Genomic DNA, 26159 nt, shown 5'->3' on the forward strand with positions numbered 1-26159 from the left:
TCACATGCATTTGATAAACTGGCCCTAAATCCAGAATAACTTGTCACAGGAGAATCATTTAGCACATGGGAATTTCACAAGAACACTTTGCTGGCATCATCTGTCCTATGAGTACCCATGTACCCACATTTCCTGGCATGCTACCTAACAAACTAGGAAACCAGTGAACACCAGCTGCAGCATAAATCCTCTGAAGGCACTGGCATTCCTCAAAATCAAAGAAAGTCTTTAATTTATCTCTAAAACAAGCTCTAACTTATTATCTGATGATTGAGGGGAAAAAAAAAAAAAAGAAAAAAAAGATGGTTTTGAGTCACAAAGTTGAATCAAGTAGCATTCCACTTCCTGAGTCGCATGAAGTGGGGTTGGAAATCAAAGGTTTGTATCCTGGCATATAATAGAAACCGAAACATAAATCTAGATTTTCTCATCCTTACTTTGTTCCTAAATGTTTTCTCCTCTTCTAACCATGCTTCTCTCCCATCCCAGTAAAATGTATTTTATTTAACCACAGTATGAATATAGATCAACTTAGTTTCTTTTCTGCATGATAGAACAAATCATATTTTTAATAAAATACACACAAAAAGGAGTGCAACAATATAAAAAAGAATACAGTTAATAGGTCAGACCATCATTTATTTTTAAATCTGTATAGTTTTGTTGTCTGCAGTAGCATGTTCTTGATTGATACCAGCTAATAATTTTGCCCCTTCCATTTAAATTTTAAAGGAGGTAATGGAAATATTGAACTCAAAGCTTGATCAGATAGTGGAACAATTTGCTTAATGAGATAATTATGGCTCCACTATGACCTTCCAGGAAAGCTGAGCTGTGTTTACAGTTAAATGAATGCACAGGCTGTCCTGATCAGTGCAATGAACTGAGCTGAATAGCTCAGGAGTTCCAGCTCTGGGGTGTCCAAATGCTGCCATGAGGGCTATGTGTGCATAAATACGTGTGTGGAAGCTTGCACTCCCCACCAGCGCTCTTATCAGGCACCTTGTTTCTACAACCAATAGAACTGCTGCAGTAATCGCCATCCCCATTCTGCCTACGTTTCATTACATCCCTTTCTTTATGCAGCAGGGAATAATTGGACTTAGTAGTTGCCGTGAAACCAATTTTTGCTTCTTTTCAACTAGATCCAGCTTCCTGTGTGGCTTCATGCCATCAGCAGCTCATTTGGATGCCTTGGATCATTCAGGAGAGGCACACTATTCTCCGCAGAAGTACTACTACATGCAGGATATAGTTGTGGCGCTCCAAAGCGTACCTCAGGAATTTCCAGGTTTGTAGCTAGCCCCTGTTTAGTACTGGTGATGTTAGTTGGATGTGTTGACTTTTGTACCTTTATACTTATTGACTATTTCACTCAGTGCTTGTGTGTGAGGAAGGGCAAAGGATAATTTTAAAAGTGTTTTCCTTACTGTTGCATAGTAGATGAAAACAGGATACTAAGAAATTAAAAGGACACCTAGGTATATTAACTATGGACAAACAATCAGAGAAAGGAAAAAGACTTTTTATTGGTTGCCTTCCCTACTGACTGGCACTCTCTCCTGATCTAAATTCTTTGGAATTGCATTTTTACAAAGGCTCTGTGAGAGAAGCTAAGTCCAAAGGGATCTTATTAATGCAGAGTAATTTTACTTTAATATTGAAAGCAATCATAATCTTAGATACTGTCTATAATTATATGTGTGATGTAGCAGTTTTCTGTAATCTTATTAGTCCAGAATAACTGGTTTGTAATTCTTTTTATTTAACAGTCTGCATATACACTTCTTGTTGAAGAGCAGCTATGTACTCCCGTGATGCTTCTGTGTCCCAGATGTTACAAGGAGCAGAGTCTGGGAACTGGGAACATTTATAGGGATCTAGAAGCAAGAACCCAAATATACCAGAATAACAATTTTTAACTCATGGACAGGCTAAGAATATTATGGAGAAGGAGGAAATCACTTATTTTCAAATACAACATAAAGCTTAAAAAGCAATCTCATGTTTAGTGTAGTTTATTTGCTTTGTTTAGCATTTTTATGGCTTTTTGACCATAAACTGTTCCTTATATTTAAGTTTATATACATGTATAATGTCAGTTAGGGAAGCTCTGGCACACATAGGTATAAATTCACTTAGACACAATTCTTCATGGACGTGTCTTCTTATTGAAAAAAATTGTTCCTGCCCATACCAGAAATATACTACAGACAAAATAAACATGTCATTGGGTGATGATTGATGATGTCACTTACACATTTATTTGTATATATATTTTAGTATACAGATATGCACACTCTACAAAATACCTTACCTATAACAAATTCAGAATAATCTTTTTTTTTTTTTTTTTCAAACTTTTCATAAAACACTTTAAACTTGTTAACATGTCTTGAAATTTGTTGTTTCTTTTCAGTTCTCATTCTTTTTTCTTCTGTCCTCAGCAAGGTAACTTCATATGTGACAATCAGAAAAAAATTGAGATACCACCTGACTGTGCTTATCTCAGTGTGTGTTTTACCTCGGTGGAAAATAAATCCCTGCAAAAGGCTGGTCCTCTTCCAGGGCTGGTTTAATGATCTGGTTCAGGCCACCCAGCTATATGACTTGATAATCTTGACTAGTTAAACTATCACTTCCAAACAGACCTACAATAGCTCCTTTGGTTTATGTAACAAATACAGAATCAAGGCTTAGAAGTTTTGCAGTAACATGCAGGCACTGGAACAGGTTGCCCAGAGAAACTGTGGATGCCCCATCTCTGGGGGTATTTAAGGCCAGGTTGGATGGGGCTTTGAGCAACATGGTCTGGTAGGAGGTGTCCCTGTCCATGGAAGGGGTGTTGGAATTAACTGATCTTAAAAGTCTCTTCCAACCCAAACTATTCTATAAGTCTATGTTCTTATCTAGTTTGCCTGTGACAACTAAAGACACAGCTGAAGGTGGAGGAGAGGATGTCCTTGCATAGATGGCCCCACAATACAATAGACAGACACAGCCCACAGGCTATACTCCTTTCCCTATCTGATATTTTAGTATTTCATACATGATTCAGACCTTGGGCTTCCCCTTCTCCCCTAAATTATTCTGGTTTGCACACAGAGCCTGAAATACTGTGCAAGTTCTACCCAACTTGGAGTTTAGAGTCCCAACATTTCACTCCTTTTAGTGGAAAAAGCTAAAATTTTCTGAAGAAAAATCTCTCAGCCCCTCTCCTTATCCACACTAGGACAGCTGTTGGACTGAAGCCAAAGGTTCAGGATGGCAGATAACAGCTGAGTAACACTGCAGACTGCTGGAAGGCATGGTATTGTTATGAAGTTACAAGGGCAGCAGACAGCAGCAAACCTGAATGTCACCTGCTGCTTCGGACACACATGTAAAAGGGAGCAGATCTGCAGCTGGGACTGTTCCTTTGTCTTTTGTCTGATAGCCAGAGATACTCCAAGGATGTAGGATATAGGATTTTTGCTCCTAGCTGAATTCTCAAACCACTCATTTATGGAGTCTGCTTTCTTCAATCTCGATTGCTCATACTAGGAGATATGCTTCCCCCAGAATTATTCTGATTAAAATAACCAACCAGCAAACAAACCTGAAAATATTATCTTTTCTGATTTAGGCAGCTGTTCTCAGGGGAAGCTGATGTGCTCTGGAATTCTTGTCCCAACCAGACATGTACCCAAAATGCCTAGGTTAGGAGTCAAGATCTCCCAAGAGCTCTGTATAAGCTCTGATGAGAAACAGCAGATCTATGGGTGACTCAGCATAGACACAGAATAAATTACTTGTAAGTACTTTCTTGACTCTTCAAGGAGCCTGGACTGTCTTAGCTTTTAACATTGTTGCTTCTGAGAAATACCTGCAGTTTGCAGGGATGAATGCATCTTTGTATGTATGGATATGAGTCCTCAAGAGGGGTGAGAGCTCAAACACTTGCTTCTGATTGGCATTTCCCACTGTGCAGGTGGCTCTTAACTCAGCAACAGAGGCAAAGCATCACCCTCGAGAGGTGCTGAGCATGGATTATATAGAGAGCCCTGGTACCCTGGTGACATACACACTATTCAAGTGGGAAGCTTCATTGTGGAGATGCTATTTTGGGTGTCTGAATTAAATGTTCTGAATCTGTCTATCTAATACACACACGCACACACACACACCACTTTGCATCTTGCCAGCATGAAATTTAGTGCAAAAACAACCTGAAAAGGAAAAATCAAAGGCCATGAAAATTGCTCCATCATTATAATATAGTAGTTGCATTTCATAAAAGTTATGTTGCCCTGTTACTATGGTAACTACATTTAAGTCTTATTACTAGGTGGAACATGTAAAACAACTGAATTTATAGAAAGGAGTCGACCCTTAATTTTCTCTTTTTTATGTCTGGATATTATGCAAAGTGTTATAAACATTTATAAGTATTTAACTTAATCAGCAATGCCTATGAAACCAATTAGCAGGAGCATTCAGGTACAGGGCATGAATCATAAGATTCATTCTGTGAATGAGGGTGGGACAAGAGGAGTATGGAGGAGTGGGAAATATTTCTTTCACTGTTTCCACAGTGATAAGTGATGTTTGGTTTAATAATGTATCTCCTTCCACAAGGAAAGCAACTTCCCTCATTATTTGCCTTTTGTTGCACTGTGCAGGAGTCCTCTCTAGCTTGCCCTGAAATGTTGCTGGGTTTGCTGTTAGAAAGAATGAATGTAATTGGAAAAGAAAGGGAACATTTGCAAATAAACTACTGGGGAAAAAATTAATCTATTCCATTAAATTTTGGCTAGTTTAAAAGCAAAAACACAGCATCAAAAATTCTGTACAAAGAAAAAGAATGAGGTTTCACACCTTTGAAGAGTGTCAGGGTTTAGGAAAATGTTAAGTGATGTAATGATTGTGTGCTGTTCATGTTCCCAGATATGTGCCATATAGTGTCCAAAATTTACACTAAAAATGTGTTTACACATGACTAAATTAACTACAGTCTAATCAGGGCTTAATCTGTGGCCATATTAGTCAGTGGACAGACTCACGAATTTGAGGAGAAAAAAGAATAATTTTATGGTGTCAGATTTTCTGCAGGATGTGGGTCAAAGGCAGTGCTCACTATTTCTGTTAGGTACATCAACATTTCTTACTATCTTTTCCTTAAAACATATAGTTTAAAGCTGAAGTTTCACATCTTTCAAGCATCATCTATCATAAGACTTCCAGATAACTCTTCTAGCCATCTAATAAATACCTGACTTATTTGATAAATACAATAGTCATTTGATAAGTGCTCTCTGGAACTCCATCCACAGGGACCAAATGTTTCTGTCCCTGTTCCTGTGAAGAGTGTTTCCTCTTACCCATTTCCTCACACACTTATGAGGAACTACTCATACACAGAATGCCATAAAATCCCTGTGTCACAAGGGCTCCTTCTAAGGTCGCTCTGATAACTTGATTTGTCCAGAGAGGTTTTGGTGCCCAGAGAGGTTGTGGAGTCTTCCTCCCTGTAGACCTTCAAAAACTTCCTCTGCAACCTGCTTGTGTGGCTCTTCTGGAGCAGAGATTAGACCAGATGGCCTCCAGAGGTCCCTCCAAACCTCAACCATTCTGTGATTCTCTGATAACAGATGTCCTATTATGTACTGCTCCCTTTCTTAAAGAGGTCTGTGTTCAGCCCTGCCTTCAAAATCCAGGAGGAAAAGATAGCAGTCAGGTTCCTGAGCCCTCTGCAGCTCTGATATGTATAGGCCCCTATGTCAATAAAACAGTTCTGTTAGAAGTAGTTTGCTGTTTATGAATTCCAGTGAATTTATTCGCTAAATAAAGTACAAAAATATTGCTTCCAAAAGCCAAGCCAATCATGTTAAGAGGATGAATTTCAAATGAAAAATAATTTCCACATCAAAGATTTCTCTTAATACAAAACCCTATTTAAAACAGATCTAAGAGTAGCAGGTTGTTTGTAGTTTATTATATCACGAAGTCTTTATAGGCAGCCTATCAAGTAGAAGCTCTGGCTGCAAGTATGTATATATAATTGATACTGTGCTTGAAGAGATACAAAAATGATGAGAGTTTAATACATGTCATCTGCAGTCTCAAGTGTATTGTCCATGCTTAGTAGATGGCATGTATTTTTCAGTTGACTTCCATAGTGAAATGCAGCTGTTGGTTTATGTCAAATCAATAAAGACTTAATTACACTAAATGTAAAAGAATTATAAATAAATATAGTACAAAGTAAGTGTTTGATAAAAGTGCCTATGGTCTAGAAATGGACAAGGAAAATTTGTGGGACCAGCAAACCAGAAACAGAAACTTCCCCCAAAGCATTCCAAACCCCAAGAAAACCTTACTTTCAAATTCTCCACTATGATGAAAGCCCTTTGCTTATAACCCTCTCTGTAATGATCATTTCACATTCATACAAGTAGAAAGGAACAGATTCTCATCTGGTTTAAACTGATGCCAATCCATTAACTTTGATAGAGTTCTACCGGGTTCTGCTAACATTCCATGATAAACCCAGAACAGAGAAAATACAGTTCACGATGATGTTTTGCAAGGAAATTTTCTAATCTACAAATGTTGTGGGGTTCTGTTGTTGTTGCTGTTGTTTTCTTTTTTATTTGTGGGTTGTTTTCTTTTTTTTTTTTTTACTTGTTTGTTCATTTTTGCTTATCTGTTTTTTGATTGCATTCTTTTTTGTCTTACTAATATTTAACAGTCAAAAAAAAATAGAAATGAAACATTATAGAGAATGCATCTTCTTTGGCCTTTATCTTGAAATCAGAAGTGAATGAGGCAGACTCTCTTCAGGTCTGTCTTAATAAACTAAGCAGCACTAAAACACAGGCTAGAACATCAGGCCCATGAGCATCCAGACATCTTTAACTCATACCATGGTCCTGGTAAGAATTTTCATCTGGAAATTGTGCCTCTCCTTACGTATGTATGGTTCATATGAAAGGAAGAATCATTCAAGGACTGCTCTAAACAGGAGGAGTGGGCAAGGCCACCTTCTCTTGGTAGCTGACAGTTTAGCCATATTACACCTCACCCTCTGACCCTGTTTTAGTTAATAGCATGAGTATTGTGTTCTTAGAGAACCCCACTGACTGGTGTGAATTTCAATCTGATTCTCAGACTCGGTGTGAAATCTCAACTGTAAAAAGAAAGATACACCATCCACACAGATTGTAGTTTTAATGTTTTATAAAAATGAGAAAAGGACAGTGTTAATCTGGTCATCATTTTCAGGGACTTCTGGGGGTTGTGTAGTCTAAGCACCCCTTCGCCAAGCAGGGACAGCCAGAATTCATTGCTCAGGGCATGTCCAGTCATGTTTTGAGTATCTCTAGAAACGGAGACTCCACAACCTCTCTAAGCAACCTGTTACCGAATTTGCTGACCCTCTGTGATGGATGCACTCAACTCTTTGACCAAACTAGCAGTAATTTGGTTCAGACTCTGAAGGAAGGAAGTAAAGGCCTATACCTTGATTAGGCCATGAACTTTTCTAATTATGAATTATTTTCTGAAACTCACACAGGACTGGATTACATAGCGTGCTTTAGTGTTCATAAACCTGGAGGCCATACAATTAACACCTGAGTACCAAGACATTATTCCAAGACTAATTTATGAAGGAAAGTCATGTGTAAAAAGAGACATATGCTTACACTTTCCTTTTTACATAATCTGACTACAAACTACTACTTCATCAATATAACAGCCTGAACAATTTTTTTTTGGAGCTCTCCTTGCTAAACAGCTGGCTGCATGGTGATGTCCCCTTGAGATGGGATGACTCTCAAGGATACTCCTCGAGGTTGAGAGACCCCTTAACCAACTGCAGACCTTTGGTAAGTGACTAATATCATGCATAACTTGTACCATAGGGCATTAAGTTCTTGTATCAGTAACTTTGAATCATTATTATATCATCTGTGTAGTAAGTAATAAGTTGAACCTCACCATCAAACTTTGTAAAGTTTCACCTTTACAATATTTTTCTTCAATAAATCATTTTCACTACTACCTTTGGTGGTGATTCTTTAAAACCTCAGCAGTTTAAATCTCAAACATGACACCCTCACAGTAAAAAAGATTTTTTTTTTTCATTTAAATGGAATGTCCTGTATTTTAGTTTGAGTACCTCACTCTGGACACCACTAAGAGTATTACTCTGTATTCTTCATTCCCCCCATCAGGGATTTATATACACTTTTGGGATCCCCCTGAGCTCTCTTTGCCACACTGAACAGTCCTAGATCTCTCAGCCCCTCCTCATGCTCCATGTTCTTAATGATCTTTGCAATTCTTAAAGAAATACAGTGTTATTTACCTCATGACATTTTTATGAGGTCAGTGGCTAGACAGAAGAGATAGGGTTGCCCATAGGGGAGCACAGCTACCAGCTTTGTAGCTAAACATTCCCATGAGGCATGGGCTGAAATGAGGTCTTCCAAATCCTCAAGGAAGGAGCATGTGAGCCAAACCAATGAGACAGCTGCAACAATAAAGGATTAGCAAGAAATTTGGCCCAACCTTTTTTCCTAAGGATCTTTATGTACATGTTAAAAAACAAAAAACAAAAAAAGACATTTTTTTCAACAATTGTTCTGTCACATTTCTGACTGAGTCTTGGGCTTTTTTATAAAAACTATGTGTATACTCAGGAGAATCTCAGTCTCAGTTCTCATTTCTAAAGGTACTGAAGGCAAAATCTAGCCTTTGATATATGATATACTTTGGCCTTAGGGAATATGGCCTTACCTTTAGGCTCTTATATATGTCTCTGTTTCTCTTTCTGTGTGTGTGTGTGGACATTACCTACCTATTAGCTATAGTAGGTGCCTTAGTGCTCTTTTATTGCCAAGGGAAGGTACAGAAGGAAGCATGGTCTGCCAATGTCAGTCACACTGGATAAGGGCTTCAGTTTACAGCTCTAGTTGCTGTGAAGTTTGCAAATATGAGAAAGTGTACCCTAGGGTACAAAATGCCTCTAAATGGCAGCATTGTGTTGAATTCAGTTTCTCCACTGCACATCACACATTTCCCTAGGCTCTGCAACAGGGAAGTCGACAAAAAGCAGCAGTCACTGAGAGGACAGGCCCCATACAGAAGAGCTTCCCAAGAAAGGAGCTATGGCTGTACAGTCGGTTGCTATTGTTTCTTGCATAAGCCTAATAATGCTTTTAGTCATTAATGAGAAATCATATGTTAAATTTGTATATGTGTATGTATGTAATGAATTCTGGTATTTTGTTATTTTTAAATAAACTGAACGTAATTCCAGATATTCTATGCAGAAGAGACTACAAGAAAAAGGAACATAAGAGCATTCAATTACAATTCACTTATGCTAATAGAGTTATTCTTTTGTATCAAAGACATAATAAAGATGGAAAACATCATCACATGTCTGGATTTTAGATGTAAAGACATAAGACAATACTGGAATCAGGTGGATGACCTAAAGTAAAGATAGAACTCTTGGTAGATTCAACCATTTCTCCTTGTTATTTCCTGTGATATGGAAAATGTTGCTCTTACTCCTCAACAAAGTTCAGGTAGATCACAGCACCACAAACTATGCACACAAATGCCAAAGGCAATGATTTTGCTGGGACTATGCATAAAGATACATTTAAGAATATAACTGGTCTCTGATTAGACAGAAGAGTTACAAGTTAGAAGGGGAAAGCAAAAGGAGTTCTTCCACACTATATTTCTTAAAGTCAGTTACTTGCAAGTTTCATTCTCCTTTGTAGCATTCACTTCTGGTAGCTGTTTTTGCTTTAAATATGCACAGTTAAATTCTAACCCATGATTCTTTCATAAAAGCACTTTGATCCTTCCTGTCCTCCACAGAAAACAAACCAACTTCCCTCTTCAATTACTTGGCAACGTGAGGAAGCAGTTTTTTATGGATCATATCCCATGCTTATTCTCCCACAAATAAAAAATAAAATAATAAATTTAAAGAAGAAACACTCGGGGAGCAGAGACACAGATTATGAGGTTTAAAACTGGTGGAAAACCAATAGGAGGAATTGTACAGCTGCATAATTAAAAACTTCAGGAACTTACAGGTTTGAGGAGGTCACACCACCCCCATCATTCTCTTATCAGTTCTCCTTTTAAGTGAGAGCTGAAAATCTCCCAAGCACATTGTTTTCTTTTGGGTATGTTGGAGTTCTTTTCATATGTTTAGCTTATCAGCTGGCCTTCTTCTGGCAAGCAGCTAATAAGTTATTTCATTTTCAATAAAAATGCAGGGAATACAATGTAAAAGCTGGTGGCTGGAATCTAGGACGTGTTTCTTTCCCAAGCTCTTCAGAAATATGCTGTGCATAGTTGAACAATGACCTTAGCTTCTCCTCTTCAGATAATATTTCTTTAAAAAGGGTCGTTAGTCTAAGACTCACAAAATCATAGAATGCTTTTGGTTGTAAGGGACCTTACAGATCATCTAATTCCAACCCATAGCTATGGGCAGGGATGCCTCTTACCAGCTCAAGCAGCTCAAAGTCCCATCCAGCCTGGCCATGACTTAGAGGTCACATACACAAAAAGGCTTGGATGCCTGAAGTGTGCAATTACATCTTTTGGGTATTTGGCACAGATTGCAAATCCCTGAAGGACTGTCTAAGCATATATCCTCTCAATGGAGACACATACACAAAAATCTTTATAGTACAAATGCTAAATGAAGGTCTCCTTGTGAAAACATGTCTTAGGCACCAGCTGGGCCTCAAGAGGGATGCCTTGCTCTTACAAAACCAGAAATCCCCTCTGAGGACAGGTTTAAAACCACTTGTTCTGTTTGACAATCTTAGCAGAGTTGTGATATTGGATGTGTCATCACTATCTAACTGTTATGGGACAGAAAGTTCATCCAGCATGTTGAACTCATGCTTCCTCAGTGTCAGGGAATTGCCAGGAAAGTATAAATATCAGGCTAGCAGCCACAATGAGACGGTGAAAGACTTACTTTTTTGCTTAGTAGTTCCAACTGAGTTAAGTATCATATAATTATTATTTTTTCCTTTAGATTCAATAGGCCAATGTTTATTTTATTTTATGTTGAAGGAAGGGAGTACTCTGGAGACACATCATCCAAAGCCTCCCTGTCCAGGCAGAGTGCCTGCATGTGAGGCTGTAAAGACATGTTCATATTGTTTCTTGTCTCTTTCTTGTCTCCTGAAAACTGTTTTGTAGAAAACAGTGCAGCTTCACTAGAAAACACAAATTGTGCTCCCAGCCCAGCCCCTAGACTTTAAGATCACAGACTGAAAAATCACTTTGTCAAAGGTGGTTATTCCACCTCTGAAAAACAAAAACAAAAGAATTCCTTTGAATTGCATAATTCTACTTAGGTAAAACTACCATAGGTACCTCTACCCTTTAATTAGCTTTCTTTTGTGGAACAACTTAGAAAAGTATCTTTTCATTCCCTCTTATAAAAGAGAGAAGATGACAGACAAATCTGCTTTACTTAAATCTTCTTTGAATGATGGATATTGAATAAAGGTCTTGTCTAGGAGAAAAGATTCCAACTGAGCATTGTACTAACTAAAGGCATCACTTCAGAGTCATAATTATAACCACATATTTAAATATATTCAGCACAGGAACACAGCGTTTGACATTTGTATACTTCTGGGTATACCTACTGCTCTTTTTAAAGATAGAAACTATTCTTTTATGCATTTTTTTCTCTTACCCTGAGCAATAGGGAACCTGCTGTGGCAGGGTGGTTGGACCCGATGATCTCTTGAGGTCCCTTTCAACCCCTACAATTCTGTGATAGGCTCCAGGGCAGATGTGTTCTGCAGTGGAGCAGGGAATGGTGGTGTATAGGGGTTCCCTACACCAAGGTCCATCAAGGCAGCCAAGGGAGCCAAGACAGCTGCAGCAAGAACACCTGTGGGAGGTATGCCCATGCTGAAGAACTGCTTCACCTGGTGGCAGAGCTTCAGGAGGAGGTGGGCAGGCTAAGGAGCATCAGGGACTCAGAGGAGATCAACAGGTGTACAGGTGGTATTTTTCTTCCTCCTTCCAGTAGTGGGGATCAATAGTGAAAGGAACAGACAGGCCCAGCAGATCAATACGTGGCTATGAGTCTGGTGCCACCAACATAATTTTGGGTTTCTTGATCAAAGGAAGTTCTACATGAAACCAGGCCTACTGGCTCCTGATGGGAAGCACCTTTCTTGAGGGGAAAAAGGATTTTTGCCCAAGAGTTAGCAGGGCTGATTGATAGGTCTTTAAACTAGATTCAAAGGGGGAAAGGGACAAACACAGGTGTGCCAGTGATAAGCTATAGGACTGCATGTAAAAAATTGAGGGACTGTGTGCTAGCAAGACCCTTCAGTCCCATGAGGGGCTGGGTTCAATGAAGCACATCTGAAATGCTTCTACACAAACACACACAGCATGAGAAACAAACAAGAGGCACTAGAAGCTTTGGCCTGGTCCCAGAGCTGCAACACCATTGACATAAGCAAAACCTGGTGGTAAGAGACCTGTGACTGGTGTGTGGAGATGGATGGTCACAGGCTCTTCAGAAGGGACAGGCAGGGCAGGTGAGGTGGGGGGTGGCACTCTATGTGGAACCAGGAGTTGGACTTGATGATCTTTGTGGAACCATTCCAACTCAGGATATTGTATGATTCTATGATTTTTCCTTTGATATCTTCCATTTTGAAGTCAGATTGTGAGGCATCTTCATAATATGGAAAAGATATTTGAAGAAAAAAAAAGAAACAAAGGACTGTGTACGTCTTCTGTGCCATCAACAATACAGATTTATGATGTTCAAAATTATTTTAACCTTACAGCGAAAAGGATTGTCCTTAATTTCCATTGTTTATATTACAAAGAGACACTGTTTTAAGCACAGAAAAAAAATGCATCAACAAACAAACAAAAAACCTGCAATCTATTTAACCTGCAGGAGATTAAAAAAAAAAAAAAAAAAAGGAAAGGAAAGGAAAAAAGGGGGGGGGGGGATATATTAATATATCCATATTAATATATATTAATATATATATTAATATATCCATATTAAACAGATATGGAAAAGGATATGGAAAGGGAAGTGGTATTACTGAGGTCTCAAACGAGACCTTTTTATTCTACAATGGAGAAACCACACATTTCATATCATGTTGCTCTAATGCAGACATTTAAAATAGGTCAGAAGTTTCTACTTCTCCTAAATACCTTTAAAGAGTCAAGGTCACTCATTTATTGACATTTACTTTATAGCAGAATAAAACTATGTGAAATGGTTCTTAATCCTGAAGCCTGCCTGATAGCCTGTGTCTCAGATTGCCCTCTTACTAAAGGTTACTGTTTTTCCTGCTGTATTTCAGGTGACTATGAGACAGAAAAGAGAGGTTTTCCTATACAGTAACTGTGTCAAAATACAGAAATATCAAATTCTGCATTCGTCCTGAAAAAGCAGAAGAAAAATATTAAGCTATGTCCTTCCAGGCTTTTTCCAAAACCACACAGAGTGCTAAGCATTCTCACAAACATCAACATCAATGTAAACTGTTAAGCCATAGCAACAGAAATGCAGATCACCTGACTTGCCTGAATACTTAATTAAAAAAGTAGACTTTCCATATCATCATTGAGGCATATAGAAAATAAACTTGGCACACTTAAATTAAATACTAATAATTCTTTACTGAAAGAATGGGCTGTAGTTTCCTAATTTCTAATTTAGTGTTAGGTGTTAGATGACTGAAATTACAGAGTCAATATACCACCTTATTTCTGCTGGAAGAAAAGAAGCAGAATTCTGAAAAAAAAAAAAAAAAAAAAAAAAAAAAAGCAATTCTGATTCATTTCCCCTTGTAAATCTGTCATGTTGCTGAAATAAGAAAGAAGTAAACTCACCTCTAAAATGTCAAGATGGATTTGGAAAAAAGGAAAAAAATAATCTTTGATTAAGAAGTACAAAAGAACTCACAAATTAACACCTCAGTGAGTTTAGTCCTTCTTTAAAAGCTCCCATTTCTAAGGACACAATGTTGTTCCTTTTCCTTTGCCATACAAAAGTATATGCAACGGCATCCAAAGTAGTTACTCTATTCAGTGCTCTTCCTTACTACATCTTCCAGTCTACATGTGAATTTATAGCATATATGCCACACCAAAGCAAATGAAAATGAATTCATATTATCAAGAGTTCCATAATAAGAAAGAAAGTGGAGAGTGTAGATAGAGTATTCAGGAAAATAAACCAAAAGCAGAAATGAAGGAAACAACAATGCCTTACATGACTGCTCAGCTAGTGATTAGTGAGTGAGTCTTACTATATTTATTTATGTTGCTGACTTTCATTATGTTTTCCTGGAAGATATCCCACAGCTCTCTAAGTTTACTTAGATCTGAAATATATGAACCAAATTCACAGTATGATACCAGGAAACTAGGTCTAATTGCTTTGCATGGGTACAGTTTCTAAAACCTCACATAATGATATTTCAGCCATACGCAGCCAAAAATAAAGCATAAGAATGAGGTGAGGGTTCTTCTGTTTCTGTTTTATCAGATTGCTTCTCTTGCAGCTGTTCAGGTCCCTGGTCATGAATCTTAACCATGATACAGTTTAAACCCTGAAACAGAATGCAGCATGCATTGAAACACTTACCTGTTTGTAGTACCCAAGAGTAACTCTATTAATTTCCACATTTCCACAGTCAAAAAAAAAAAAAAAAAAAGCCTGAAGGCTACAGAAATTCCTGCGCTGCTTCCCAAACATCATTTTAATTCCTTTTCCTTGCATACCCATATCAGCTCTAATATGTACTCTAGTTCAAACAACGTTGAGTTTAAAGCAAAATATTAATACAAAAATGAACAGACATGGAAAAAAGTGTACCTATTCTGCAGGACTGCTATAAGCATAGTTCATCCTGACAAAACCTCAAAGGAAGAAGAAATCTTGAACACATATGTATATATGATGTTTGGCATAAAATTTATACTTCTTACTGCTCATTTTAAAAACTAAAGTACTCAGTTTATTTAAACTTGCTCCAAGGAGATCTCTGCTTTCCCTTAGTAAATGATGGGCACAGACTTACAAAATAAAGCCTTTTGATTGCACAAGGATCTGTATTTACCATCTGGGGAAAAAGGATGTGAAAGAGAATTAGCCTCCAGTTGTGAGCTCATGCATTCACAGTCACATGGGCATGCATCCTCCTCCTTTAGACCAAGACTATGACGGTTTTGATATTATGTGGAGCGCTCAGAAGATGTGGCTTCTCATATAACCCATGCACAGAGCTCCTGCAGATCACTGTCATCAGAGAATTGGGCTTCGCTTTAAGGGTAAAATCCAACAAGTTATATCTTCTTCTCAAAAAACATGATATCCCCCTTGATAAGGAGTATGAAAATATTATTTTCCATGCTCTCAATTAAAAATAAGGTGTATAAATTGTGCATTAACTAGCCTATCCAAGCCAGCCACCTCTCCACTGAAACAGGAATTTCCCCTCTATTTTTCTTCTCAAATAAGGGGGAAAATCTCTTTCAGTTTGAAGCTAATATTAAGAACTTAGGAATACTATCAGCAACAAATCCCTTTCCTACAAGGCTTAAAATTTAAATGTGACTTTCAAGAAAATGTATATAAAAATTATTATTTAGAGCACAGTTATCTAAACAGCAGTTTGTTTAGGCATAATGCAGTAAGGTCGTAATCATAATGAAAATATTCAGCCATGTGAATATACTTATAAATGGAATTACTTATAGGGATCTCATCATAAAACTTAATAAGGAACTGAAAAGACACCAATGATCTCTTCAAGAAATGGCAAGCAAGAGGGTTAATGCTTTAAAAACAATCTGATCTACTTGCAGTGATATTAAAAAGCCAATTCTAGAATTAAAATATATATGTAAAAAGGCAAGCATTGCCTTTAGACATAGACAGCTATGAATCTTAATTCCTGCCAGTTTTGTTATACTTGAACAAATCACAGAACATGTTCATGGAATAAGAAAAAGTTAAAACTCTGAATTTTAAAGATTTTTTAAGGCTTTCTTTCACAAGAATAAAGTCAACTACCACACAGTGGCATCTGTATTAACAAATTTCTCAACCTAATGAGGCTACTAATACAGTCCATAATGGAGTAGTGCCAGGGAAAAGATGAAAGCAGGTAATATTTTTTTTCTTCTCTACAGACTGTAAAGGAAAGTTCCATCTCCAAACATCAGTACTACTCTCATCATTTCCTACTATATCCATCCATTCAGTTCTTTTAAGGAAGGAAGCAGTGACCAGGATGCAAAGAATGAAGGATCCTCAAAGTGGTACCAAAAAGAAACAGCCACAGAGCAATTTTCCCAATTTTTTGTAATCAGTAAAACTGCAGTATCAAAGACAAGACAGGCAAAGGTATGAGGATTTTTTGTCTCCCTCCCCTCAAAGCTTCCCAAATTAATTCAATTTAGTTTGATTTTAATGGGATCTTGAAATGATATTTCTTCTTCTAGACAGGAAGAATTTATCTTGTTAAACAACAAAATGTTTAAGAATATATATTCTCACAGAAAAAAAATATATATATTAATCATAGTAAAATGAGAAATGTTTACATTCTTAAGACACTTCGCAAGGTTTCTTCTTAGCAAATAATTTAGACACTTTCTACTTTCTTTGATGCTTATACTCATATACTCATAGACCCTCCCCCATATTTTTAACTGTTTATATTATCTCTGATTAAAAAATAAATAAACAAATGTATCCAGCCATTAATAGGAATAATTTCCAGAAATGTATGCAGTATCAATTATCTGTTATGGCCTGAAATTGAAATTTATTCATTTTGAAGATAATACTGTCAGCTTTAATTAGAAAAGAGTATTCAAACTAGTATGGAACTAAATATGAAGAGTGTGTGTTTGAGAAAGAAGGACATGAAAATATGGCAACTGATGCAAACTGTTTTCATACTGTTTTTGTTTTTGTTTGTTTGTTTGTTTGTTTGTTTTTCCCTCCCCTTAATATGACAAGGTAATAATACAAGGATTTAGTAGTGTTCTGATTGCACTACTTCCTGGTAATTATACTTCTGTTTAATGTAGGGTGGAGAACCCATACTGAAAGAACAGGCAATATCAAACACTTCTTGTATGTTCTGCAATCACAGAGTTGCCTCATAAAAAGGCCTGTTTAAAGATTTGATTTTTTTTCAAGGTATTTTTGTTTTTGATTTCAAGGTAACATCCATGTTTTCTTTGATCTGGCCTTTAAAGTATCATTCTGTCTTTTAGTTCCATCATTTGTTACATCAAGGCTGGAACAGTAAACCACATCATTGCAGCAATGACTCTGCTTTCACAGCTCAAAGTAATTGGCAACGCAAATTAACCACAAAAGTCCAACAAAACTTGTATTGTCTAAAAACTGCACTAAGCTGCATATCAGAAGTAATGATAATATTAGGGATTTTGCCTGTAAAATGCATGAAATTATTCAAAAACGATGTTTCTGCTCTTGTAAACCTAGTGAAAAATTGAATGTAAAACTGAAACAAATCTGTGAAGACTAGATAATGGACTAGTTAAGGACAGAATAGTCCTTGTAGTCCTTGCCCTGTGTAGCATACGAATAATACACTTTGATGTAAGGATCAAGCTAGTCCTTCTAAAGTTTAATAGTTACTACATATTAGTCTTACTACAACAGTCTTACCAATTACATTTGGATTTTTCTCCCAGGTTCCGTGTTTTGTTAAAAAACAGAGGAGCTTGCACAGGTCGTCATTATACCACACTGCTGCTGAGTTTAGAGATGCTGAAGAGGCTGGAGGGATGAAAGTTTACCCTCACGCAATGGGGCTGTAAAGCTAAGTGGGCTTGTGCTGAAGTCAACAAAGCTGTCGGAGTAAAACTTAGCTTGAGTGCTCTCCTTAAAAACAGTGTACAAAATCTCTGAGATTTTATGCTGCCACTAGCTTTAAAAACTGAAAAATTTAGCTGAAGTGGAAATAGTAAAGAAATACTAGAAAAATGCCCTGTAGGTATTTCTTCACCCTTTTTGATGGAGTTTTGTCCAAGTAACCCTGACATGTTATTCTAAAATGAAGCCACACGTAGTTGATGTTAAATTACAGTTTGCTGCAGCTCCACAGTATTTTTGATTTTTAAGGAACCTGTTTTTTTTTCTTACAAACCTTATATAGAAATGACATCAGTCCCTTTTGAAATGCAAAACACTACGTTGAAACATTTCTGAAAACAACAAGCAAAATCTTTAATCTATCTAACAAGAAAAATCTTACCACGGATGATCCTCCCTAGTATTCTCATTCTTTTTCATTATTCTAATAATAACTTTTAATTCATAAAATAATTCTTAATTCACAAATATTTTTAACTTTAAACACATTTAATTGAGGAGTGTTTATGTGTAATAAAATGTTTGGGATCTATTGTACCACCAAAGCAAAGATGTAGAAAAGAACAACAGTTCATAGTCCATGATTAAGCCTACCATTTCATGTGCTTTTAAATGACTGAGTGACACTCTTTCATGCAGTTATAGTGACTACAGTGGAAACAGTTTATATAATACTATAACAGTTCTATCTGTTCTCTCCAAAATGATGAGCTGTTGTATCTTTCAGAATGAGACAGGTTTTTTTCTTGAAATAGCAAATATAGCAATTACTTCTGTAAAACTTCCTGTATTTTATGCACACACTTTTTTTTTTTTTTTCCATTTGCTCAAGATGGACTGACAGATGTAAGAAAGCATGCAAATGTAACAGATCATAAAATGATTCTAGTATTTCTAAGGACAGAATTCTTTATTTCTGTTGCTAAGCAAATTAAAGAACAAGGTGGCTGCTGCAGAAGCAATAAGAACATACCATTGTGCTGTTCATAGTCATGCTTGTACATCACTAGATCATTACCATAAAAAAAAAAAAGTAGTGTTATATTCCAAGAGGTACTCATTATTAAAATGGTACGTTTTGTGAGAAAAAAAAAAAAAAAAAAAAAAAAAAAAAAAACACTTGGTATAGTTGCTATATGTTTCATCTTCTTTAAATATTCTTTAGAGATAAAGGAAAAGCTCTTATGGCCATCAGTGTCTGAAATTACAGAAATATCAAAATATTTCCAATTGTTTTTCACTTCTACACATTGAAGATAGAAATAATCCTTTTTCTGCAAAAACATTATCAGTACCATTTTCTTGAAAGTAATATAAGATTTTCTTCAATTTTGTATTTGCTAAAATAGTATCAAAATCTGTAAACCTTGAATGTCACAAACATACAAACATTGGGGCATGCCCTTACAACTGCTTATTTTGACGACATAAACATTAAGGAACATGACTGTTTGGGTATTAAAAATTATTGTGTACATCAAGTAGGATTTCCCTGTTTTTTAAAGCTAACAAAAAATCAGCAGGGAGAGATTTGTATTGTATTTCTTTCACATTACACTGAAATAAAGTAATATAATCTTAATATTAGAATAATTTCATGTTGCCTGTAGTCAATGTAACTTCACTGAAGAGTATGGTCATAAATGATCAGAGATGAAAGTCTTATATAAAAAGAGGAAGGAAATGGAAGAAAGTGGGAAGGGACTTCAGTACACTTACTCTCAAGTATTTGACTTTTCATTTCTGTTTGCAAATTATATTAAATTGAGTCACCACTTTCAAGGAAAGTATACTGCCTTTACAGGAAATGATGAATATATTGAGCAGTCTAACTAGACCAAATGCTTGAATATAGACTGCCATTACGAAAAATGTAATACTTTTAGACTTTGCTGCACCACTGAAATCTCTAGTACAACACTATAAAAAATAAGTTTATGCTATTAAAAATAAATAAATTGCAGAATAATGCTACATAGTGATAGTTCTTAGGCTGAAACTCAAAATAAAGTTAACTCTTACTGTGCCTTTAAAAGGTTTTATGCCATTTCTAAGAAAAAGTGCAATGAAATCTATTACAGCGGATAACCATTACCATCTAAAAATGCATTAAAGATTATAACAATGCTGATACAGTAAGAAAAATTATAAGCCTCTGAAATTGCTCTCAAGACAAGATGTTACCCTTTTTTTCTTTCTATGGTTTCCTTCTCATCCACCCAAAAGACACACAGAACTGCCAGTGATCTCAGATGCTGGGATGCTCCTTATTACAAGACTTAACATATTCTAAAGAACAGTCTCTGGCTTCATCTCAGCCACCTCTGTTCTTCTGCAATCAGTTAAACCTTCAGGTTGGCCTAAAATAGAGATGGCTATATCACCAAAATGACATTATATTAAACAAAATCAGTTTTATATTCCTCTAAATTAACATAGTTTTATGGTTGTTGTTGTTGTTTTGTTTTTCTTTGATTTAATGTTTTGTTTGTTTGGTTGGTTGGTTTTGTTTGTTTGTTAGTTTCTTTTCTGTAAGGCTATTTAATATGTAAAAACTCATATGAATTTCTATTTCTATAGTTATAAATAAAGTCGTCATTATGACGGCTTTCAGACAGTAAGGCCATTTGACAAGGAGCATTCTAAATTTACACTGTCAATGCAAATTTAAGTGCTCCATCCAAACTGCCTATTGAAAATGTTCTTCAGTCCAAAATAAGGAACAAGGTCAACATCCATGGTGATTTCTGTGACCTCTTCCATCCTGCTGCAAATGACAAATCATTTCTAAGTCCCTAAAACTTCAGTCTAACCTTGTTTCCTTTAAAATATCTATCTTAAAAAAATGGACATTGTTTTGACTCTGAAACAGACCATATTGAAATACTGTAGAAAAGTATTGCATGTTTTTGTATGACGGTGACAACTCCCTTGTCCATCCCTGACTCAGTGCAATAGAAGATAGGCTTGCAGAAATTATTGACTCAGTGTGAAATCTGTAATTCCAGCATTGCCTTGCTACAATGGGTAGCCTTTAATAGTTAGAGAAAATTAGAATAAAAAGTGCATGCCTGGAGTCTTGAACAAAATAGGTGTCTTTCTTTCGGATCTGGCTCTTATACAGGTTTTTAGGGAACTTATAAATAGACAGAAATGTATAAGAATGTGACATACCCTGTACACATGCAGATACTTTGATCCTTCAGACTGAATAACTGTTTTGGGCATTTGCAGGTGTTCAATTAGTCACCAGAGGGAGCCCATATTATTTCATAAACACAATAACAACACACTACAAAGTATAAGAGGGGAGACAACCCTTAGGGTGACAGAGTGAGAGAATCATTGTGTTTCACACAAACACCCACATTCACCCCCACTCCTTGACAATCAGACACCGATACTTTGATATATGGTGGATTTTTCAGCAGCAGAAATGTAAATTTTGAGGAGGATGAGTACAAGCCTTCTTTTGTTGATCTATAAATTATCTTTTTTATTTGTGGATGTATTAAGGAATGCTGGCAAGTGGTACAATATATGACAATAAAGTTCAGATGCTGGTACAGCAGAATCCCAGTTATCATAGAGCCACCTAAATGACAGTAAATACGGCTGGATAATCAAAGACAAAAGAAAAGAACATAAAATTAGAAAGCCTGTCTATTAATCTGTTATAACAGGATATTGGGACAATGTAAGATTTCATAAAAGGGGTTTCAGTGGGATTTTTTTCCATGGCACTACTCTCTATCATATGGGAAAAAGACTTATGTGAATTGCAAGTAAGCTTTTTCTTTTTCTTCTAACTAGTAACTCTCTCCCCACCACCACCCATCCCCCAGCTTCTGATTTCCTTCTTCACCCTGTCAACAACAACAACAACAAAAAGATATTCTAACTCTTTTTTTTTTTTTTTTTTTTTTAAGTGTATGGTGCATCTGTAGCTACTCATTGATCCTGTTTGGATATCTTCCTTAGTTATTTCCCAGGGGAATGGTCTCAAATGTATCACATCTCACTTAGCAATATTTTCTGTAAGTTTTCTCAGTGGAGAATTCTCTGTTTTGCCAAAAAGTGAAGAATAAAAAGCTAATTTAGTAGATTTCTAAGTGTCATTTATAGTACTACAATGGCAAAATCAACTATACTTTGGAATTCAATGAATTGAGAGGTATTTTTATTAAGACCTTATCAGCTTCACATGGTACAGTAGACATTCAAGCCAGCCTTTGAGGGAATTTTGTCATTGTTATAGCCTGCATGAATTTTCCTATTTTCATATATTAATTCTGCTGCAGACATGTAGAAATGATCACAGTACTTCAGAAGTCTTTGTATTTTAGGAGTGAATCATTGGTAGTGGAGCTGTCGTCCTGCCTAATAGAAGCTATCACCCTATCTGTTCCTTCAGCCTTTAATTGCAAGGCAATTAAATTCCCTGCAGTTTGCAATATCTATATCCAGAATGAGTCATCTCATCACCTTTTTTTTTTTTTCCTTTTTTTTTTTTTTGTTTTAATTCCTTTTGCTTTGTGATTAGCAAGATGTATCTTAAGATTTCTCTGTCCCCACAGAGTTGGAGCTTCGTTCTTGAATTGCTGTTTTTCTAAGCTTTACACCTTAGTTGGTCAGAGCTTTCTTGCATCATTGCATTAAATAAATACATCTTATGTTTCTTACTATAATTTTGGAATGTATCCAGTGACACCACATGTAAAGGATGAAATATGTCTGTGACTGATAAGCACAGATTTTCTGTGAAAAAAAAAAAAAAAAAATCTCCCACAAGGCTGGTAGAGAATATCCAACATTTAATTTTAGATAGGATCTCAGACATTTGAAGAAACATTATTGCATACTAAGAAGGAAATGATCGGAAATGGTTTGGGAGTGATATTTAACCCCAGCTATGGATGCTATTAGCATGACTGTAAAGCAGCTTTATCAAAGGTGGGCTTTATAGCACAGCTATTGCATTTGCACTAAACCGAAGCTGCAAGATTGAATTGTGAGCCTGAACAGGCACACAATTTGTTTATGGTACTGATGATAACTTCGTAACCTTGATCAGTTGCTGCTGGGAGCTCCGTGCTTTGCCACCAGTTTTTACTAATAAACCTGATGCCAGAGGTACCAATAGGACAATTAACCAAGAACAAATAAGTTTACTTCCATGCTCTGCAGCACATGTCCTTGTTTTACAGATAGGACATAAGTATGTAGTATGACATACATACACTGTTCTGCCCTTATCTGAACAAGGGGCTTTCCCCTTGTTCAATGAAAAGAAAATACCCTTTTCTCAGAAAATGGATTGATTTGACTGAGCAATGGAACATATTACCCAGAGAGGTTATGGAGTCTGCCTCCTTGGATACACTCAAAAAACACCTGGAAATGGTCCTAGGCAACTTGCTTGAGGTGTCCCTGCTCGAGCAGAGTGGCTGGGCCACATGGTCTCCAGAGGTCCCTGCCAACCTTCTGTGAAATATAAAAGTACCAAAGAAAGGGGAGAAGAGCTTCTCTTGATCATATCCACTGTTAGCTAACAGCAAGTTTATCAGGTTAGGAAAGAATAGAGAAAGCAGATTAAAAGGCAGTTCTGAATTCCCCCTCTTTCAAACTTTGGGCAGTTTCAAAATTATCTGTAAGAAGCATAATATTTACAGCTTTAGAGTTTTAGAAGTGGAGTGGATATTTTTGTCCTCTTGACTCACTGTAGCCCAGGCAGCCTTTCCGTGATGGTGAACAGAGAGATAAGACATAGTGGAGAATCAGTGGTCACCCCATCCTTCACTGGAGGGGGAGAGAGAGAGCAGCATGTGGTGTTTAGCTACCTACTGGTGTGAAACCACTACAGGTGCACAGGCTTATTATTGTTGAAAGAGTAAGACCCTCTGAGAAAGATCCTCTTTCTTAGTTTTATACTATCTTTGTAATAAAGTATTTATTTTAAGGCTAGAAATTCTAGGCCACCGTGTTTGTTGACATGTGAATTGTATTTTATTTTTTTTCTTTAATTTATCTCATGTAACTTACATGCTACTTTGGAAGGGTAATGTTGACTTATGAGATGTATAATTAAGCTGGAGTTCAAGACATTTTTTCTTATTATAAGCACATAGTAGGTCAGATATTGATAACATTATTCATGGTAAGCAATTTGCTATGTTGATTTACTATGTCAATGGGACCACTTGCTGTGTACAGAATCACTCAAAATAAGTTATCAGCATCATTTATCACAGTACTTTTTACTATGATCAGTATTATGAATACAACATTATGTCAATAGCTACAATAACAATAATACTGGTATTATAACAAATGGTTGGTCTTATGCAGTTTGATAATGTTTCAGAAGTGAAATCACAGTCAACGTCCAGTACACCACAAATATATGATAAGAACTAGTCCATCCCTGAATACATTTTTGGGAGAGCAGTCAAAATGACATGCCAATAGGTACACACAAGCTTAGTGGCAGAGACAAAAATAAAATCTAGATATTCTTTTCTTGATTGCTGCTGCACTCCACCCTACTGCCTTTTCTGAGAGACCTCTGCCCCCTGAAATGTTTAATTATCCACTGAAGCTAAGGAAAAAAGGGGTATTTGTTGGGTGTTTGTTACAACTTGCAATTAATAGAGTTGGTATGTATAAAACTTTGCCAGGCTTACATTCCACAATCCCACTGGTTAATATAGTTTATGTACCTCTGTTAGTACGTCTGCACACTCAGAAACCTTCTAACATATTTCCCTTAGTATCAAATATATTGCTAACCTTTGCCAGGATAGTACTGAATTAAGGTTATTAGCTGCCCTTGCTGTTTTTTTCAGAAGTTCTTTGGCTTTAGAGTCTCCTAATCAAAAGCTTATTTCATTGCAGTTTTCTGCAATATTTGCTTCCTTTAAATACATTTTGATTCTTTCCTGATCAGTCAGCATATCTCCATCTCATCATAATATACACTCCAAAGATTGCTAGTGGCCAAACTCCTCAACGCCTTTGAGGGCTCCACAAGATGATAAATTGAATATAATAGAGTATGTGAACTTCTGCAACCTGTAGCTATATATATTATAATGAAGTAGGAGATGTGTTGATTATCACATAATACAGGTGCATTATGTACAAAATAAGCACCAAGAGACAAGAATGTGCTTTATCACTCAATATTATGAGAATGAAAGTACTCAGGTATGCATAATTATAAACTGCAAATGTCATGCTTCCTCCCCCTGCTACCACACAGAAAAATCAGCACATTAAGAAAAGAAACAATGTCCTGTGTCTTGCTGATTAGATAAACAGAATCAGAGAACAGAATTTTTTACAAGTCCTGTCTGCAGTAAAAGCATTTTTATCTCTTGGGTGTTAAGGTATAATTTTAGTTCTGATAAGATTCAAGAAAAAAATATATATACTATTAATCTAGAATAAAATGAATATCGGCCAGTAGTCTATATTGGCTGCTTCAAAAAGAAAGACAGGAAATGTATGTTTAAGAGACTGAATCAAGCAAAACATCTTCCTTGACACTGGTAGGAAAGACTCAGATTTCAATTAGACCACATCCAACAGACCCTGAACACTATAAACTTCATGTTTTTTCCATCTTGTTTTTGTTGTCCTTCCTTGAGCAACTCTTTCCACATCTGTGAAATCAAGAAGTGATGATTTTCAAAGATAATAACCCTTCAAAGTCCTTACTGATTTAATCTAAAAAACCTCCAAACAATATTCTCTTCATCTTTGATGCTATCATTTGCAGACAGGATCTTCAGGGAGGGATGTGGGAGGTGTCTCCTTTTTGTTATTTCACTGTTCTAACTATTTCAGCTGATTTCCAAAAGCTGGTGGAAATCCAATGCCCCCACAGTTCAGTTGATCATCTAATAAAGATGTGTTACACCTGCCTACTCATTTTCAGTTACTCACACTGAGAAGAACAGTTTTTTCTTTCAATTTCTTATTTTTTTTTCATTCTTCTGTCTTCTAACATATTAAAGAACTTCTTTAATGTCTTTTAACTTTATCTTAATATTCTTCAGCAGTAGTGTTTCATTATTCCCAGTTGTGCTTTCAGTCCTCTTTATAGTCCGTCTGTTTTCTCCCATAAAATTCTAACAATACAACAGATCTTTTCTTTCCTATAATTTGTAAAGCTCTGTTTTGCTTTTATTTAATTTAAAAGACATAT

At 36.4% G+C, this 26159-nt stretch overlaps 1 long non-coding RNA gene across 1 annotated transcript; it reads left to right on the top strand.

Moving 5' to 3' along the window:
* The first annotated feature begins 1151 nt into the window (after positions 1–1151).
* Positions 1152–16430, top strand: LOC140002356 (uncharacterized). The gene is made up of 3 exons (XR_011808736.1): positions 1152–1291; positions 7761–7868; positions 16228–16430. It is a non-coding gene; the product is annotated as an uncharacterized lncRNA (long non-coding RNA).
* The last annotated feature ends 9729 nt before the right edge of the window (positions 16431–26159 follow it).

The sequence above is a fragment of the Anas platyrhynchos genome, chromosome 4 (genome assembly GCF_047663525.1).
Source record: "Anas platyrhynchos isolate ZD024472 breed Pekin duck chromosome 4, IASCAAS_PekinDuck_T2T, whole genome shotgun sequence".
NCBI classification, from domain to species: domain Eukaryota; kingdom Metazoa; phylum Chordata; class Aves; order Anseriformes; family Anatidae; genus Anas; species Anas platyrhynchos.